Consider the following 18,074-nt stretch of genomic DNA (forward strand, 5'->3'; position numbering starts at 1 on the left):
CACATCACTAACCACCTTTAGTTCTTCCTAGTTTCATCTGATCAGGCTGTGGGACATTCTATCAATGGACGTATTTCTGAGATTTTATACCTTGCTTTTCTATCTGATGCTTTTCATTTATTTCTTTTTAGATTAACATTTATAAGCCGCTTTCCCCATCTCCCGAAAACTGCAAAGCAAGATGCAGCAGCATAACGAAACGAAATGGGATTAAAAAGAACCTCACACACCCAATTAAACAGATGCAATAAAAAAAAAGTAAAATCTGGCTTGTACGTTCCCGACTGTGGGCTTTGGTTTGCTTGCTTGTTGGAAGACTTCCTCCTGGACAACATTTCTGGTCCCTTGCCGTGGAGAAGCCCGACCAGATCCCCGGACGGGTTCCAACGTGCACACACACCCGCGTGTGTATGTGTGTGTGTGTGTGACAAACGACCTATTGAAATGGCTTCCGCGCGCCGTGCTGCGGTTGCCACGACAACCAATGCTCTTTTGGTTTTGCATCGGGCCATGTGACAGCGACTTTGACGTCAGCCGGAGGCAGGCGATGTGGTGGGAGCTTGGCGAGCCGGGGGAGAGTGAGAATCTGGCGGTGGAGGCTGCCGGGCTTATCTCGCTCGCTCTTGCGCGCGCTCGCCGCCGCCTGCCTGCCTGCCTGCCTGCCTCGGGCTGCCGGAGCATGGAGCACTGAAGAGCTGCCTTTCTGCACGGTGAGGTAAAGAAAGCATTAATATTATTAGTATTAGTATTATTATTAGCATTGTTCTCTCCCCGCGCGCCAGGGCAATTCCACGCCTCGCTTTCCTGCGCGCCACTATTGCGCTTGTTTCGGCCGCTTGGCGAGTTTCCCGCTAGAGGAGCCGCGGAAGAGGCGCTTTGACTTCTCTCTCTCCACGCACTTGAACCGGCGGCGGCGGCGGCGGCAGAGGGAAATGAAGCGGAGGGATCCCAGGCGGGACACTTCTCCAGCCTCCCGGGATAAAGCGCGTGTGTATGTCTGGGTGGGGGAAACACGAGTTGTGTCTGGAGCCACGCTTCCGCCCAGCTTCCCCAAGGCTTCGGGGGAGCCTCGGAGCTTTAGGTCGAGGCTTTCAGTGCGCGCTCATGAAATTGCCTTCCTGATCCGATTAAAGAGCCCGCTTTGGCCCAGGGCTCTCTTTTTACGCAGCGCCTTGGCGGCGCTTGCCCGAAGGGGGCCCCGATCCTCGGTGTGTGGGGGGCTTCCTCTCCCAGGTTACGGGCTAGACTGCAACCTGAGCAGGGGGTTCCTCGGGAGGAAGTCCCGTTGAATGCCCTGGGAGGGAACTTCTCAGGGCGCGCAACTGTAAGGAGGCACCACCGGCTGATGGGGAAAAGAAGGAGGTTAGCACAACAAACGCTGAGAGCTGCATTCTCTCCCCTTCCCCGGTAGGCGAGATTTTGTTTCAGTTTGCAAAAGCATCTTAAATTTGCAAGGGGAAAGGGTGGTAAACAGGCTGTAAGCAGCAGGGAAGGGGTCTCGGGAGCAGCCTGACAGCGTAATCTGAAATGTGTGCTGCTGAGATACGAGATGAAAAGTAGTGAACTGTGTGGCTCTTTTCCCACTCTGCCAATCCCACTTGTAGCTTCGCCTTTCAAGTTCTTCTGCGGCGGAAAAGTAAGTTGCAAGAGCTAAAAAAAGGATACCTCAGTGGAACATTATTTTCTTCTTCTTTGAATAAGTAGAAGGCTGCTTCCTCCAGTCCCCTTTGTTAAAGGAAGAGTGGGGAAAATGGTTGTATTATGTGCAGAAATATTATTTGCAGAAACCTTGATAATGGAGGATATGGATATGATTGGATATGGGTGTTTGCCGATGTTTTCCACCTTCAGAACGGAGGAAGGCTCATGAATTAGAACAAAGATACAATGCACTGCTTGTCTTTTTCTAACCAAAAGTGTAGGGCTTTATTATTACTAGCAATAAAAGAAACCACATTTCTTTGAAAAGTCTTGTGGACACTGCATTTGAAACATAGCTGGCAATTTAAGTGTGCACGCATGCACTAGTTAAACAAAGGCGTGAAAGTAATGTGGTTAAACTTTTCAGGGATATGAATGAAAGCAGCTTTGAAAAATTATTGCAAGTTATCTTGCTTTGGTGTGAAGATTTAAGTGAGAAAGCAACTGTAGATTTGATTATCTGGGAGTTGGAGAAATAAATGTGCCGTCTTTCTCAACATGCTTATGCTGAAACTTAATCAAGTTGTTGTTTTATATTAACTTGTGAATGATGTTCTTTTTTAAAACTGCATTTTTGTGTGTGTTTGGCCCATTTGTGAACATTGGGGGTTGCTGCCCAGCTTCCCTGCTTAGGTAAAACGTAGCTAAGCAATCTCAATGATTGCAGCTGTTTCAAAGTACCACAGGGAATGTAATTTTACTGATCTATTAAAATTCTACATGGAGTCCCTCCAGGGACAAACAAAGCCTTTTAAACGCCCCACTGTGTGTATTAATCAGTTCCTAGACTTGAAGGCAGGACTGTGAGCCCCTTTTGCCTACAGACAGTAGACCAGTTGTTCAGTTGTAGGGAAATATTGCTTTGAATAATTGCTTTCAAGTGTAGAAACTTTATACAGTAGTCTAGCCCTTTGACTTCCTGAATTGCTGCACAGTACTTGAAATCCACAGTCCTTTATTTGCTTGAGAATAGTCCTGTTGGGTTGCATCCTCAGCCCTGTATTTACTCTGAAGTAGCCCTGCTCCAAAGCAGTGAGTTGCGGAACTGGAATGAATGTAGGAGTTGTAGCAACTAGCTCAACATTTATTAAACCTCAGACTTCTGGGCTTGTGGCCAGACCTTGTAAACTCACACTTTTGAATACAACCACACTCTGCATCTGAAGTTCAGTTGAGCAGATGAGTTATTTGGTTTATTATTGAAATCCTTTTTGTGGCTAGTGCACATGTATGTTGTAGATTTATAGAATTTCTATCCGAAGTCCACAAAAAGGGTTCCCTTGAAACAAGGATGGGGAACCTGCCTGGGAGTTCAACACCCACCAGCCCTGACCAGTATGGGCATTGCTAAGACAGGAGCTGTCATGTAACAACCTCTGGAGTGCCACAGGTTCCCCATTCTTGAAACTGAAGTGGCTGTTTAACACAACCCACACCTAATCCCAGATTGGTCCCTTTGTTGGAGGACAAATGTTGTTGTAGTTGCTCACCAAGTGTTAGATTTGCTGGTTGGAAACAGAAGTAACTGTGGGCGCTTATGTTCTCAATCAGGGTTTCACAAACCTGGGTCTCCAGCTGTTTTTGGACTACAGTTCCCATCATCCCTGACCACTGGTCCTGCTAGCTAGGGGTGATGAGAGTTGTAGTCCAAAAAAAAACAACAGCTGGAGACCCAAGTTTTGGAAACCCTGTTCTAAATCCAAAAAGTATTCAGACACCAGAGTTCTTCCACTCTGCCAGCTCCTGTTGTATAATAACCCCAAGTTCCAATGGATGTTATGCAGGGAACATGGGATGAGTTTGTGATTTTTTTTCCAGGGTTACAACATCAGAAAGCGATGGAGTGCTGTCTCCCTGGAATGGGGGATGCTGTGATGGGGACGTCAAACCTGTTGCATGTCAACCAGTCATGTCCTAGTGAAGAAGCTGGGGGACCATCTTAACCATACCTCCTCCTTTATCATGCAGCATGGCATGCTTGCTTGAAACATCTATTTTTGTTCTAGTATGCCCAGTTTCAAATTTAATTCAAAAACTTCTGAATAGTGGGGACCCTGTCTGGGGGGCACCATGCATGCCATCCACGTCTTGTGTGAATTCGCCCGCTTGCGTAGTTAAGCCAAACCTGGACTATTGGTGGTGGCATGGAGCCTGTGCATGAGGCTGGGCAATCCAGATGGGCAAAACGATTAACTATATTGCAGCGTCAACATTGCAGCTTCCAAGCCAGCTTTCACCAACCTGGTGTCCTCCAGATGTTTTGGATTACAACTCCCATCAGCTCTGGGTTCAATAGAGTTTGATAGGGTTTTGCCCCTTGTATATCTAGACCAGCGTTTCCCAACCTTGGGCCTCCAGCTGTTTTTGAACTACAATTCCCATCTTCCCTGACCACTGGTCTTGCTAGCTAGGGATGATGGGAGTTGTAGTCCAAAAACAGCTGGAGGCCCAGGGTTGGGAAACACTGATCTAGACTGGGTCTGTTTGTGAGACATCATTGGACAATAATAGACTGTCTGTCACTTGGTAAGGCATGTTCCAGTGTGCTTGATCCTCCTTAAATTCTTGTTGGCAGGACTAGATGAGATCATTTCAGTATATTTCAAAAACCTAACGATGGCACTCATGATTATTATTCATGTATAATTCAGTTTGGTTTCATTTCCATATTGGCCACCGGCTATAATAGAAATGCAAAAACGCAATGCATAACATTTTAACAAAATCCATATTTTACAGATTGTTATGAAGGGCAACGGAAGTGCCAACCAAAATTAATTGTCGCCATAGCAGCCGCAGCTTGAATTTCAATGAAAGTTGTATGAGTTGAATGCAAGCTGCTGACTTGAGTTATACTTCTTGATATCTGTTAGCTAACAAAATTAATGAGCTGATCAAAGCATGATTAAGCATGATTAAGTAGGATTAAACATGTTTGGTTTGTACTAACAAAGTAGGTGCTCTTTTGTGTGTGTGTGGAAAAACAGCCATTGTGTTGTCCTACTTGCAAGTGATTTGAAAGCAAAACTAGTCGTTTCTTTTGGCTGTGTTCACACATAACGTTAAACCATAGCTAATGTTTAATTATGTTTAACTGTGTCTCAATAAAATGAGCAGTGTCCCTACCTCATTCCTCTCCAGCTCCTTGGCTGTGCTGCACCGGGAGAACAAACCACAACTTTTGGCCTGTCACGCCACTTGAAACTGAGCTCAGGGTTTGTTTTCCCCAAATAAATGATGAGCAGGAAGCCAACAACAAACTACCACCTGCAGCTTGCTTGGAGAGCCGTAAACCATGAGCTCAAGTTCAGATAACAAAGGCTCGTCATTTGTCGTTCATGGTGTGACCAAGATTGCAGGAGAAGAGAAATAGGGATATTTAAACACTGTGTGCCATCTTGCTGCTTGTTCATGTTGAACCATAGCTAAACATAAAATGTTAAACTTTGATACGATGTGTGAACCATTTCATAGACTAGAGGTAAGAGAGTGCAACCAACCAAATGTTATGCAACCTTTATTCACTTCCATGGTCCTAAAATCCCATTAAAATGGGAGGCTGCACATTTGCAGTGTTAAATGGATTGGACTTGTAGGCTGTGCTTTTACATTTGAATATGCCTGTGGGGTTCTGCTGAGCACTGTTCACCACTGCCAGCACCATATGTGTTATCAATTTCTACATAATTCCAGCTAGTTATGGGGCTTTGTTACTGTGGCTTTATTGCTGCTATGATCGTACGAAACAAGCAGTGGTCATCCAGCAGGGATAGAGAGAGCTGGCACAAACCAGGCACATGGCTGCCCAGCATCTAATTATTTGAAGCTGTTGCCTTAGCATTTGACCAGTTAGTTCAACTGTGGATAGAGCTATCCCCCTCTGCCCCAATGCAATGGTGGCTCCTAGGAGTCAGAAGAGTTTCTACACCTGTGTTCAAAGTGGGATGGGCTGGTGGGTGGTTCTCAAAAGACTTCAGTACGGAATAACCCAAAAATAATAATTCTTCTTCTTCTTCTTCTTCTTCTTCTTCGGCGATCACTCGTAGCCAAGTAAGATTGTCTTCCATAAACACGGTTTTAACAATGAGTCCGTAAGTGACTGTGGAGGCCAATTTCTGGATCCACACATCCTTCCACAGCGGGGACATTGGTTTCCAGGTGGGAGTTGATCACAGTGTGGATTTGCCAAGCGTGCCTTCCTCTTAGCACGTTTCTCCCTTGCGTCCTGAGTTTGAGTGTCTTCAAAGCCCATGACACCTTTGATAAAGGCTGTTCTCCAACTGGAGCACTCACAGGCCAGTGTTTCCCAGTTGTCAGTGTTTATACTACATTTTTTTTTTAGATTTGCCTTGAGACAGTCTTTAAACCTCTTTTGTTGACCACCAGCTGCTTCCCAGGTATAATACGCATCAGCATTGCACAGGACAGAAATGACTTCTGGCAATCAGATTTCTTACCATATAGTGAAACCAAGTTTGTCTGCAAGTACTGTACAGCACTGGTTCCTGCAGATCTAGTCCAGGAGGGAATGGCCATGGGATAGACTGTATTTCTCAGGGGTGGCGTGTCTTGGGAGAAGAATACCACGTTGTGGTCTCCCTTATGGTGCAGACACCACCTGGCAATTATGCAAGTATGTACCCATTTGCCTACTGTGCATCCCTGTGTGGGGACATATTGTAGAAGTCAACCCACTTGGTTGTGGCTCACCATGATTTTATAGCCTGATTTACAAGTAAGGCCGGATACTGTAGAGTTTCTTAGAGTTCTTCAGTGGGATAGACTCCCCCCCCCCAGTTTATTTTATAAATACCAGGGCTTGCTGTTTTGGCAAAATATTGAGTGCTTAGGAATGCTGGCTATTGGACCATTTAGCTCAGTGTTGTCTGCACTGATGGACAGTAGCTTTCCTGTATTTCGTACAGAGGTTCCCCCCACCCCATCCCTCACTTGAAATGTCCGGGGTTGAATCTGAGGCCCTTTTCAGGGAAAACATTTGGTCCTCTGTAGAACTGCAGCCCCCTGGTCTTAACTAACAGGGTTCTGAAGTGTGGGCACACTTCTCATACATGTGGTGAAAGCTATATATACTTGTTAAGCCTGCTTTTAATTTTTGCCTTCATTTTCATAATCATTCACTTCAATGGAGTCACAAAAGAATGTTACCATATTTTTTGCTCTATAACTCACTTTTCCCCTCCTAAGAAGTAAGGGGAAATGTGTGTGCGTCTTATGGAGCGAATGCAGGCTGCGCAGCTATCCCAGAAGCCAGAACAGCAAGAGGGATCGCTGTTCTGGCTTCTGAGATTCAGAATATTTTTTTTCTTGTTTTCTTCCTCCAAAAACTAGGTGCATCTTGTGGTCTGGTGCGTCTTATAGAGTGAAAAATACGGTACATTTAATGCTTTTTGATGTCTGCATGTTCCTGTGCATTTTGGGAAGGAGACCGTGCTGCTGAGAGTCCATGGCAAAGACCTGTTAGCTTGCCTAAGCCCATACTCCAGACCTCTGAGGTGGTCTGCTGTATACCATGCTCACTGTTGTACAACTCACCAGAGTGTGTTAGGCCTCTTCACCAAGAGTGGCTTTGAACATTATGGAATAGCAGGTGAGGAGGAGGAATTTGTATCCAATTTTTAATTTATTACTTATTTACGATATTTGTAGCCCAGTCTTCATTGAACATTTCCTGTCCCAGAGTGGGAAGCTAAAGTAATAAAAATAAACCAAGATACAAAAAAAAAAAGATACAAAAATTACCAAATCATATAAGCAGGTCCAGTAAATAACATATTAACAGTTTTGTCCTAAGATAAACAAGCAAAACCACAACAGCAAGCATTAAAATTCCCAGTTCAGATACCTAGGTGAACACACACACACACACACACACACACACACACACACGATTCAAACGGATTGAGCAACTAGCATTCTTAGCAGCAGTTCCCACCCTGTTTTCCCCTCATGGCAGCCCACTCACTTCCCCTCTGTCTCTCACATTAAGAGGGCCCCACTCTTTGGCATCTGACTACCGGTAAATCTGGCTCCTTCTGCACTACACAGTTAAAGCAACATCATACAACTATAAACAGTCATGTCTTCCTGGGAACTGTGGATTGTTAAGAGTCCTCAGAGTTGTTAGGAGACCCCCCCCCCAATTCCCAAAGTACAATTCCCAAAGTAGGTTAATAGTCCATCCCTCACCCCAAGGAACTCTGGCATAACAAAAGGATTAAATTTATTTATTTATTTCTTGAATGCAAAAAAAAAAAAAAAAACAACCCCTCTCGCATTGACTTAGTGCACCAGCAAACATTACTTGGGGCAGGATTCTCCCCTTCCCCCCACACCTCCAAAATTGGCAGGGGGACCCCCATATCAGTGTGTGGGGAGAGAGGAGGAAGAATTCTTCCATCTGGCAAGCTGATTTTCTTGGACATACAGAATGTCTGCAATAGCGTGACGTTGAATTTCACTTGGTCACTCTTCTGTGACATATTGGTTGCTCCTACCAAAGGGGTTACACTGTTGAGGATTCTGGGTTGCCCCCTTCTGTGGACCATCATGGCTGTCTATGTATCCCCCAGATAAAATCACGGTCCTCCCCCACCTTTCTATATGGCTTTCTTGGCATTATTTATCCCACAGGTTACACAAGGATTTGGCACGTGTCCCTCCCATTAGTCTTAATTCGAGGTGCACGTGCCAATCCTTTGCACGCACTCTGGGATGAATCTGCCTGCTTCACATATCACCTCTTTTTATCCATGGAGATGACAGAGTCTTAGTCATCATTATAAGAGACACGGAGCATGGTTTATAGCGCTTTCCCTTAAATAAAATATCAGCCAAAAAAACAAAACAAAACCCATCATGAAATCTCACCTGCTCTCATACGCTGAGTTTATTAAAACCAGACAGAATTTGCAAACAGGCTCAAATTCTGAACGTAGTTGATCTGGTTATTACTGTGCTTTGTTTAATACGTGTATGCATGTGATGACCTTTGATGGGGGAGGTCAGTGGCAATAAATAAAACGTCAGTCCGGTTTCTCAGCTACATAGGAAGCTGCCTTTATACTAAGTCAGACCATTGGTACTGTATAGCAGTGGCTTTCGTTGGATTTCAGACAGGAGTGTTTCCCAGCCTTACCTGGAGATTCAGGGATTGAGTTTTAAAAAATGAGCAGATATTTGATGCCTTACACCAACCAGTTTTAATCACAACCGGACCTCTATGGAGTTTGCAACAATCAAGACTCACTTTATAAATCAATCCCAGATGTAATCATCTGGCATTCAGTCATTACCTCATGGTCTCTTGGAACCCCAAGTACAAAAATTGAACCCCAGAATATTTTTGGTTTTCATTTCCTCAGGAGACTGTTCTGCAGAAGTCTCTGCTGCGACAGTTGATTGCTGCAACAGATTATTAGGAAAAGAGGCTGTTTGGGCTGTATTCTTGCTGCAGTTTAACAGAGCAATACCATTTTGCCAAGGCAGGAGGGAATTGCATTGTTACTACATTGATGAAAGGGCTGGCATCTCCCATACATGCCCAGGGGAAAACTAGAAAAGACCAAAACAACCATCTGCCATCCCTGGAAACTTCACCAGTGCCCACCAATCAGGAGTTATGCTGGCAATGAGGTCACACATAGTGGGAATCAGTTAACTCCTTCCTTCCTCCCTCCCTCCCTCCCTCCCTACCGAAGACCTCAGTGACTGGTCAGGCATACAAGGAATAAGGCAGTATCCCAGGCCCAAGTTATTTAGGACCTTGTAGATTAATTCAAGAACCTTGAACTTGGCCAAGAAGATTAATGTGCTGGAGACTCCTATTTTAAGTCTCCCTGCAGCAGGAGAGGAGGAAGTCCCCCTTCAATGCCACACTAAAGCCTATTGACAGGATGACACCATGAACCTGTAACCTGGCTCCCCTTGCGGCCCCTCCGCCCTGGCCATCCATGTAACCACTTGCTGTTTCGCCTAACAGGCCAGCCCAACCACCAGTGGTGAGTCCCAGCAGCATGACTGAAGTGTTCTGCTGATGAGTTGTCTTGGCAATGGCCAAGAAGCTTGGTATTTGCTTCTGCCAAATCCACCTCAGCTGGTGGATCATGAGTATAGCGTTTCATCTCCCTAAACAGTAGGGAATAAAAACTGAAGTTAGAAGATCAGCAATTTTGCAATCATTTTATACCCATCCAATAATTTATGTAGTCAGATTTGCATTTCAGACAGAGATATGTTATGGAAATATAATTAGAAACCGGAGCTCAATGATGATGGAATGTAGCATTTCCCAGAGGAAGCCTTGTGGAGAAGCATCTCTCATCATAATATGGGCTGAAATTCTATAGTTAGAGGAAAGGAATGTGCTCTTATGGTATTCCTTTCTTTTATGTGATCTCCCTGTTTCTTTTGGCTGGTTTATCTTAATTCTTTGGGTAAACTTTACATCCACAAAATCATTTACTGTATATAACATTCAAGATCCCCCTCCCCATACTGGCATTCACCTTGATGTTTGTGACAGGATTTCAGTTGTCGCTATAGTGTTGGAGATTCTAGTTACAGGTAGATAGCCGTGTTGGTCTGCCATAGTCAAAACAAAATTAAAAAAATTCTTCCAGTAGCACCTTAGAGACCAACTAAGTTTGTTATTGGTAAGAGCTTTCCACACGAAAGCTCATACCAATAACAAATTGAGTTGGTCTCTAAGGTGCTACTGGAAGGATTTTTAAAATTTTGTGTTAGAGATTGTTAGGAGTTTGACTAGCAGCCTGATTTTAGCAGCTCTCTGAATACAACTGAACTATTGCGATCTTTCGCAGATTTTGCTTTGGTGCAGTGGTTACTCACTTGCGGTGCATCATCTAGACCAGGGGGAGCTAACATGGTTCCTTCCAGAGATTGATGGCCTACAGATCCCATCATTTCTGACCATTGGCCATGCTGACTGAGGCCGATGAGAGTTGTAGCTCAACAACTTCCAGAAGATACTCAGTTTGTGGATACATTGCAAGTGGGAGAAGTAGCTCTCAGAACTCAGGAAGTACAGAAGTTGTTTGGAAATTGCTGCATTAGTGCCATGGGTCTATGCCAGCTGATACCTGTATAGTTGCCCAGGGCAAGCTGGAAGGTGGATTTGTGCATGCCTGGTCATATGTACATTAGGACTGAGCAATATCTGGTTGTGATATATCACAGGCTAAACATCGCGATATACCAATATATCACAGTGTCTGACATAAGGATGCTATATAGAGGCACTGGCCGGCTTCACGGCTTTCCCCACATTGTGTTTTTATCACAACACACACACACACACCATGATTCACAATATATTGCCAGGTCAAAAATTATGAAACCGATATCACGATATGGACTTCAAATTGGTTTTGGATGATATATCGCCCAACCCAAATGTATACAGTTGCTGCATCAGGCAGAGAGAACAATTTGCATGAAATAAATATAGAGCAGCCCTGCCCAACGTCTAACCTCCAGTCCTGAATTCAGTCCATCTGCTGTGTGCCTTCTCTATGATTTTACAACTCCTCTATGCTTATGCTCATGCTTGCTCCAAGTGCCGGGCTGATAACACAGTAAGAATATCAAGCCCTATACAGGGCTGCTGAGCTACGTACAGCCTTCTGGGTCAAAAGCTGGGTGGGCCTGGCATAGCAGATGGATAAAGTTATCTGCCAGTTTGGACTCCTTGGAAAACCCTGCCTTGAGTAAACATGGGAGGGCTATGGGCCGATGGATGTGAAAACCTGATGTTGCAATTGGTGTGCCTGCACAGAATGGCATTTTATCTTTTCTGCAGTCATGCTATATTACTTTTCTGGGCTCAAATCCGACATGAAACATAAAGCTAACTGAAATACACAAGAAAGCAGCCCAAACTTCTGTAGCTTTTAGTGAGTTGCAAATGTACAAATAGCTCAATGCTATCTTCCTGGGAATGTTTAAAATAGAAACATTCTATTTATTCCAGAGCTCAAAAAACAGTGGTGAACTTTAAACATAATAGCTCTAGCAGGTGCTGCTGAGGAACTAAGTATTTGCTTCATGCTGGCCTACATGATTTTTTTTTAACAGTGGGAATCTGAAATGACTCCATTAATTATAGGTATCAATTATATTATATAATTAGGCAAGGATGTAAAACAATGCCAGTTGCCAGCCCTTCTGTTGCTGAGTAGAAGATGGAAATGTTGAATCTAGATCATTGCTGAATTTTTGGTATTTAGGATTCTTTCTACTAGCAAAGGCAGAGTCATGGAAACAAACGTTCTGAACCAACTGGCAGGTGTTTTTTGTTTTAATAAAAAAAAGAGTTTTAGAATTTTCAAATACTCCCCAGGAAGTTGAGCCCTTGAAATATTTCCTTTTGAATAAAGAAATCCCTCATGAGCTTGTGTTTCCAGTGTTCGAAACTCCCATTGTTCTAGGCTCATTTTGTGACACGGAATTTCATTAGCTCGAGCAGTTTCTGAGTTCTGAGTGCAGCACTGCACCTAAGATTTCAGATTAAAACTGCAGAGTGGAAGGAAAGGAGGACCTTTTTCTGCCTCCCGACTTCCCGCTACTCTCTGAAGGCTGAGAAGAGACTCTCTTAAGAATATTAGGGGGGTGGGCAGGGGAAGGACTAGACCATATGAAAAATGAACATAATATTTAAGCTGTAGTTGATTCATTTTCAGCTTTGTATTCTTGTTATAAAAAAGCGCCCCTAGACATTCCGTTGTTATGCCCATAACCTAAGTTTAAGGTGCTGTTTAGCTCCTAGCTTTCATATCTCGGTTTCTAACACTGTGCGTTGCGTAATAAACTCACATTGCCAGTTCCATGTTGTTGCAGAAATGGAAGCTGAGGTTGTTGATGCGTTCTCCCAACTCATTTGTGCACCATCCATTCCTCTGTTCTTTTGTGTGGAGTGACAGCTGCGTAACAGGGTTCTCTCAATCACTGGCTTTGCCGTTTGGGTTAATGCAAGTCCAATTAGCGCAATTATATTTCGGCAGTGAAGCTAGACTCTGCCTTCTGTCAAGGCCTTCCCCGCCCTCATCATAGTTGTTTGACGGGTCACTGAGAAACCATTTTGACCTCGTTGATATATTCTCATTGAGAAGCTGGTTTGTGTTTTTTATACATGGTCTCTTATGGCCAAGGTCGTCTTCAAGAAAGAAAAATGGTTGGCCTTTTGGAAGAAACCTGAGCCCTGTTCATTTGTTCGAAGAATGCATGGAAGTGGGGCTTTTTTTCCAGCTGGAACATGCCAGAACTCAGTTCTGACACCTCTCGGGTATTTCTAGAGAAATAGCACTGCGTGGAAGTATAAAATTTGAAGGGGATGTGATGCTGCACATGCCAGCCTTGCTCCCAAGATCTCCATCTTCACCGATGGTACCTACGACCTTCCTGCATTGAACAGGAATGTCTGAAGGAGGGTTTCCTTTGTTTGGGTGGACATGCTTGCAGTCCTCCCCCTGTAATCGGAAACCCTACATTATATGGGTTCCCAGTCACATGGAGGATTCTTAGCACATCCAGCCAACTCCACAAAGAATCCCTCTTCATCTTTCCACTCACAGTGGGATGTTCAGGGTGGCGCCAGTGAGGACAGGGTCACTGGGGGCAGTAGGAGTTTGTGTGGTGAGAGCAGAGCTGTACCTGACACTGGTGTCAATGCAACTTACCTGGGTGAAGCTGAGATGGGACAGGGTGGCAGTGAGATCAAAGATCCTTGATTGGAGCTGTGATAAAGCCAGTCTACCACTCCTGCCAGGGCACCCAGGCATCCCCAAACCGGCCACCACCCCCCGCCATCCCCAGCACCAACCAGGCAACCTGCAACAATGCCAGTGTTGGGAGGGTGTGTCTGTCTCATCATCCAGGCTGCTACTGATCGTGCACAGGGATAGGCCCACTTCCCTTCCCAAATCTATGCCCCCCCCCATGACCACATCCTTTGATGAAAAGTCTCCTGCTGAAAGCCGACTCATGCAATGCTTGACTTTATTCCAAACCACTTGGGTTTTGGTTTGTCAGCCAGGCTCGAACTGGTTCATAGCGATTGGTTGCGTGAATAAAAGTTTGTTATATTTGCCTCCCAAAGCAATAAGGGAGGCATAGGCTCAGGCCTCAGGTTTGTGAGCAAAGAAGAAGGCAGAAAACAGAAAGGGAAGGGGAGTAGAGGGGAAAGGTAGGTGAGGGAGATCAGTTTGGCAATGCCTGGATGAAGTAAAAGGTAAAGATACCCCTGACCATTAGGTCCAGTCGTGGACGACTCTGGGGTTGCAGCGCTCATCTTGCTTTATTGGCCGAGGGAGCAGGCATACAGTTTCCTGTGGGCAGCATGACTAAGCCGCTTCTAGCGAACCAGAGCAGTGCACGAAAACGCCGTTTACCTTCCCGCCCGAGCGGTACTTATTGATCTACTTGCACTTTGATGTGCTTTCGAACTGCTAGGTTGGCAGGAGCTGGGACCGAGCAACAGGAGCTCACTCCGTCGCGGGGATTCGAACCGCCAACTTTCTGATCGGCAAGTCCTAGGCTCTGTGATTTAACCCACAGCGCCACCGGCGTCCCTCTGAAGTAGTGAGTTGTATATAGACATTTGGCTTGTAGCCTCTTGGGACCTGGCTGATATTCTCTTGCTGGTTGTTTTTGCTTGTACGGAAGCATGTGCCAAGCTGGTGTCCTTGGTCCTCTGTCCAGAATGTTCTTCCCATCAGACTGGGATGCAGCCAGAAGCCTCTTGCCTGTGCAGGTGGCGCCATTGTGTTAGCTTCTCGACAGCTCTTTACTGGGAGGGGACAGGTTGAAATGGCAGGGAGATTGGATTGGCTCAGCAGATGTGCCTACCCTAACCTCTCCACCACCTCCCCTCTTCCCCTTGTGGCAAACAGCAGCAACACTATGGTCTGCAAATCACACACCCTCTCTCATAGCCCCTTCCGTCTTGCAAGGCTGAAAATAGTTTTATTTGCAAGTGGAGGGGTGGTGTTCCATGGTGCATTAAATCACTATTGAGTTTTCCAAGAGCACCTGAGCACTGATGTAAAAATCTGTAAAATCTCTATAGCTGATGGCCTTCTGCCTCAATATGGGATATATGGAGGCCCCAGGGCGCATTTTCACACCTAGCTGGAGATACTCTTTGCCAACCTTTCCTTTGTTCTATGAGATTGAACTACAAGCGCTATGGTTTCATTAAGGACTGTCTTGTTTCTTTATGTATTGATGGTATATACCCACCTTTAGATCAGGCAGTTTACAACGCATTGCAACAATACAAAGCAAGCAATTAGAAATGGATACGCAGCCCAGCATCTTTCCCACTGTACATATAAAGCACAAACCTACATATCCCAGTCCCCTGAACAAACTACAATTCCCAGGATTCTTTGGAGGAAGGCATGTGCTTTAATTGTATGCATGGATGTGACCTGCTTCCCTTCAGCTCTTTGGTCCCAGCGCAACTGGTAGTAGGAGAATATTCATAGAATTGTAGAGTTGGATGGGATCAGCTCCCTGCAACGCAGGAATATTTTGCCCAACATTGGGCTCAAATCCATGACCTGGAGATTTAAGAGTCTCATGTTCTACCAACTGAGCTATCAAGGTGGAATTTCTGGCAGAGGAAAAAAACAAGTTAAGCTCCCCACAGCTGCTCTATCTCTAGCTGATGAATAGGGTCTGGCTGGTCTTCTCCTTGCCTTGATGTTCTTTCTGGGAGGCCAGTGGTTCAATCTCCCAGTGGACATGAGATCTATGACTGAGGGATGAAGCCAGAGTGTGTTTTCCTTCAGATCAGTATCAGATTTTCTTTCATGCCAAACTTAGACCCTTTGTGAAATGCTTTACCTAGTACAGGAGGGAGAAGGGAAAACCAGGCTCAAGCACGGTTTAAAGTGGCAGTGCTTAAAGTTATGGGCAAAGTCAATTGCAGTTCCGACTGTCCTGCCCTTGATAAAGAGCAGTCCCTCCCCTGAAGCAGTTGCCCCCCCCAGAGCAGATCCAGGAGCATTACTGGTGACAACAGGGCAGCTCCTGCCCCATAGTTCTTCTCTCTGACAGCTGACTTGATGGCAGTTACAATCTTGGAGGCAACCTCCTGCAGAGCAGCTGTCTTACCTATATTGAATTGTATTGTTCTTGTGGTGGCGAAACCTGTGACTGATGGCTTGACCTGGTACCTGCTGTAATGTCACAGAACCTTCATGAATATTCCTGCTTCTCAGTGTTATCGGAATGTTTGCGTTTGGATTCTGTGAGGGGAACTTTTCAGTTTGGCTGGGATTAAAACTCATTCAAAGCCCAGGGGACTTGAATCTGATTGTACCTCCTATGCAAAAAGCCATGGCCCTCTTTCTTTTGTTTTTGTTCTTACCTTTACCTTGGAGCTTCAGGTCATTCTAGGACTGGGTGGTGGTGCTAAGACATCATAGAAATGGGGGGTGTAAAAGATAGCAGCAGCACATTCATTTACATATAATTAGCATCTTTAATGGAGACATTTATCGTGTATCATGGTTGGCTCTTTTCCCAAACATGTTTCTACCTGTGGTTTCAATGCAGGCGTATACAGAGGAGTTTTATTAGTTTTGTTTGAAGATCACTTAATCTTATTTCCCTGTGTTGTGGTAAAGGGCACTCTTCAGGTGTTCTTGTTTATTGTTCTAAGGATCCACTTTAAGGAGGAAGCAAATACAGAAACATGAGCAAAGGCAATTAAATAGTATCACACCCTTTCGTACTTTGTAGTTGTTCTACAGAAGACTATTTTTAAACTTGTTGCCGTGATAGGCGTGTTTTATTCCGTAAAGACAAGGACCCAGTTCCTCATTGTCCGTTCTATTGATGTCATATAGACTTGTACTACATTGTGCGCAACTTGGTCTAACATATATTACAACAAATGACAGGGCCAATGCGTAATCTTCTGTTCTGTTTTGGCAGCGCTTGCATGTCTCTCTCTAATAAATCAGTGTTTGAGTTCACAGTGAGGTGCATGATGTTATTTGCCAAAGTATTCACACCAGTACGTAGCTGCCCCATCTACATTCCTGGAAAAATATGGTCTTCCCTAATCATAACAAAAGGTTAAACAATGAGAGCCCAAGATAATGGTTTGTAGGGAGAGTGGGCTCACTACCAAGCTCAGTCTCCCTTCAGCCAGCCTCTGCCTGCCTGCCTTCTTATTTACAACCAGAAGAGAGAGTGGCACTGCCGGTTAGTTCTTTCTCCTTAGTCTCAGTGTTGCAGTGGTAGAACTGAATAGGAAGGAGGTTGGGAACCAATTTAGAATTAGTTGGCTCTGCCAGTCATTGTGTCATGGGGGCGTGTGGATCAGTAATCACCCAGTTGAAAGATGGAGTTAACTTTTTATAAGCAAAACCGCAATCTCCATAGACTTGGTTGAGTGTCAGGCCTAATGAGCAGAGCAGATCATTCCCAGTGGTGGTCCTCCATGAAAATCAGTTGCGTAGATTGAAAGTCTCTGCCTCCTCACAGCCATCTAAATCCTTTCCTCTCCAAGGCCTTTTCCAAACAATTGGAAACCATGCCTGTGTGTAGCCTCTGCTCTGCCCTTTTCATGCCTCTTCTGGTATGGGAAACCAGGGGAGAAAGCACCTTGTCACAGCAGGAGGGGGAGACACTCATGACTCTTCACCAGCCAAACTCATGTCTGCCTCTTGGCTTCCCAATCTCCTGCTTCAGCTTCAGCTTCTGCCTCTGATTCTGCACTTCTCTTTGCCACAGACTCTTCCCTGCTCTCTAAGTCCCGTTACCTCTTTAGCGTCCAACGCTGCCTCTTCCCAGTCTTCTCCCTCTGACCCCTCATCATTGTCCCACCACCACTCCCCAGGCTCTGAGCCTCCTCCTTTTGAGGCTTCCCCAGCTGGTTTTTCCTACTATTCCTCTGCATCCAACCAGTCCATGATGCATTGACTCTGACGGCATCTATGGCTGGTCTTCCTACCTTCTGCCTTATGAGTGCCAGTGGGCACCAGATGCCACTGCCAGACCCAGAGGGCACAAATTCCAGCCATGTTCTGAAACCCAAGCTTTAAAAACATTAAATTCGCCCCCCCTCCATTTTAAAATTAAGTTGTTTGCAGTAGCTGCCCTGGGAATGATGGAAATTTGGAAACAATACACGACAGTGATACATTTGGTCATAAAACCTAGTCATCTGCCCTTCTGTTTCATTGGTGTGTTAGTACACATTGTTCTTCGCAAATTAAATTTAGCTGAGGCCTTTCTGTTAAGCTGACAGTATTAACCAACTTGCAAATGATTCACTGTCCATCATTCACTATTCCTTCTTAATTAAGTGTGCCTGCTTTTGC

The 18,074-nt window shown here is 45.0% G+C and overlaps 1 protein-coding gene across 4 annotated transcripts in view; it reads left to right on the forward strand.

Annotated features, from left to right (window-relative positions):
- Positions 1-541: 541 nt before the first annotated feature.
- Positions 542-18,074, forward strand: part of NCALD (neurocalcin delta) — a 54,643-nt gene continuing 37,110 nt past the window's right edge. The window contains exon 1 of one of the 4 annotated variants that reach the window (XM_081919049.1): positions 542-710. The gene's annotated coding sequence lies outside the window, so the exon portion shown is untranslated. Of the gene's footprint in view, positions 716-1,091; positions 1,408-1,492; positions 1,637-18,074 lie in introns of those variants that run through there. The other 3 variants (XM_081919048.1, XM_081919050.1, XM_081919051.1) reach the window with 3 other exon arrangements.

Source organism: Podarcis melisellensis (genome assembly GCF_964234715.1).
Source record: "Podarcis melisellensis genome assembly, chromosome: 7".
Classification (NCBI taxonomy): domain Eukaryota; kingdom Metazoa; phylum Chordata; class Lepidosauria; order Squamata; family Lacertidae; genus Podarcis; species Podarcis melisellensis.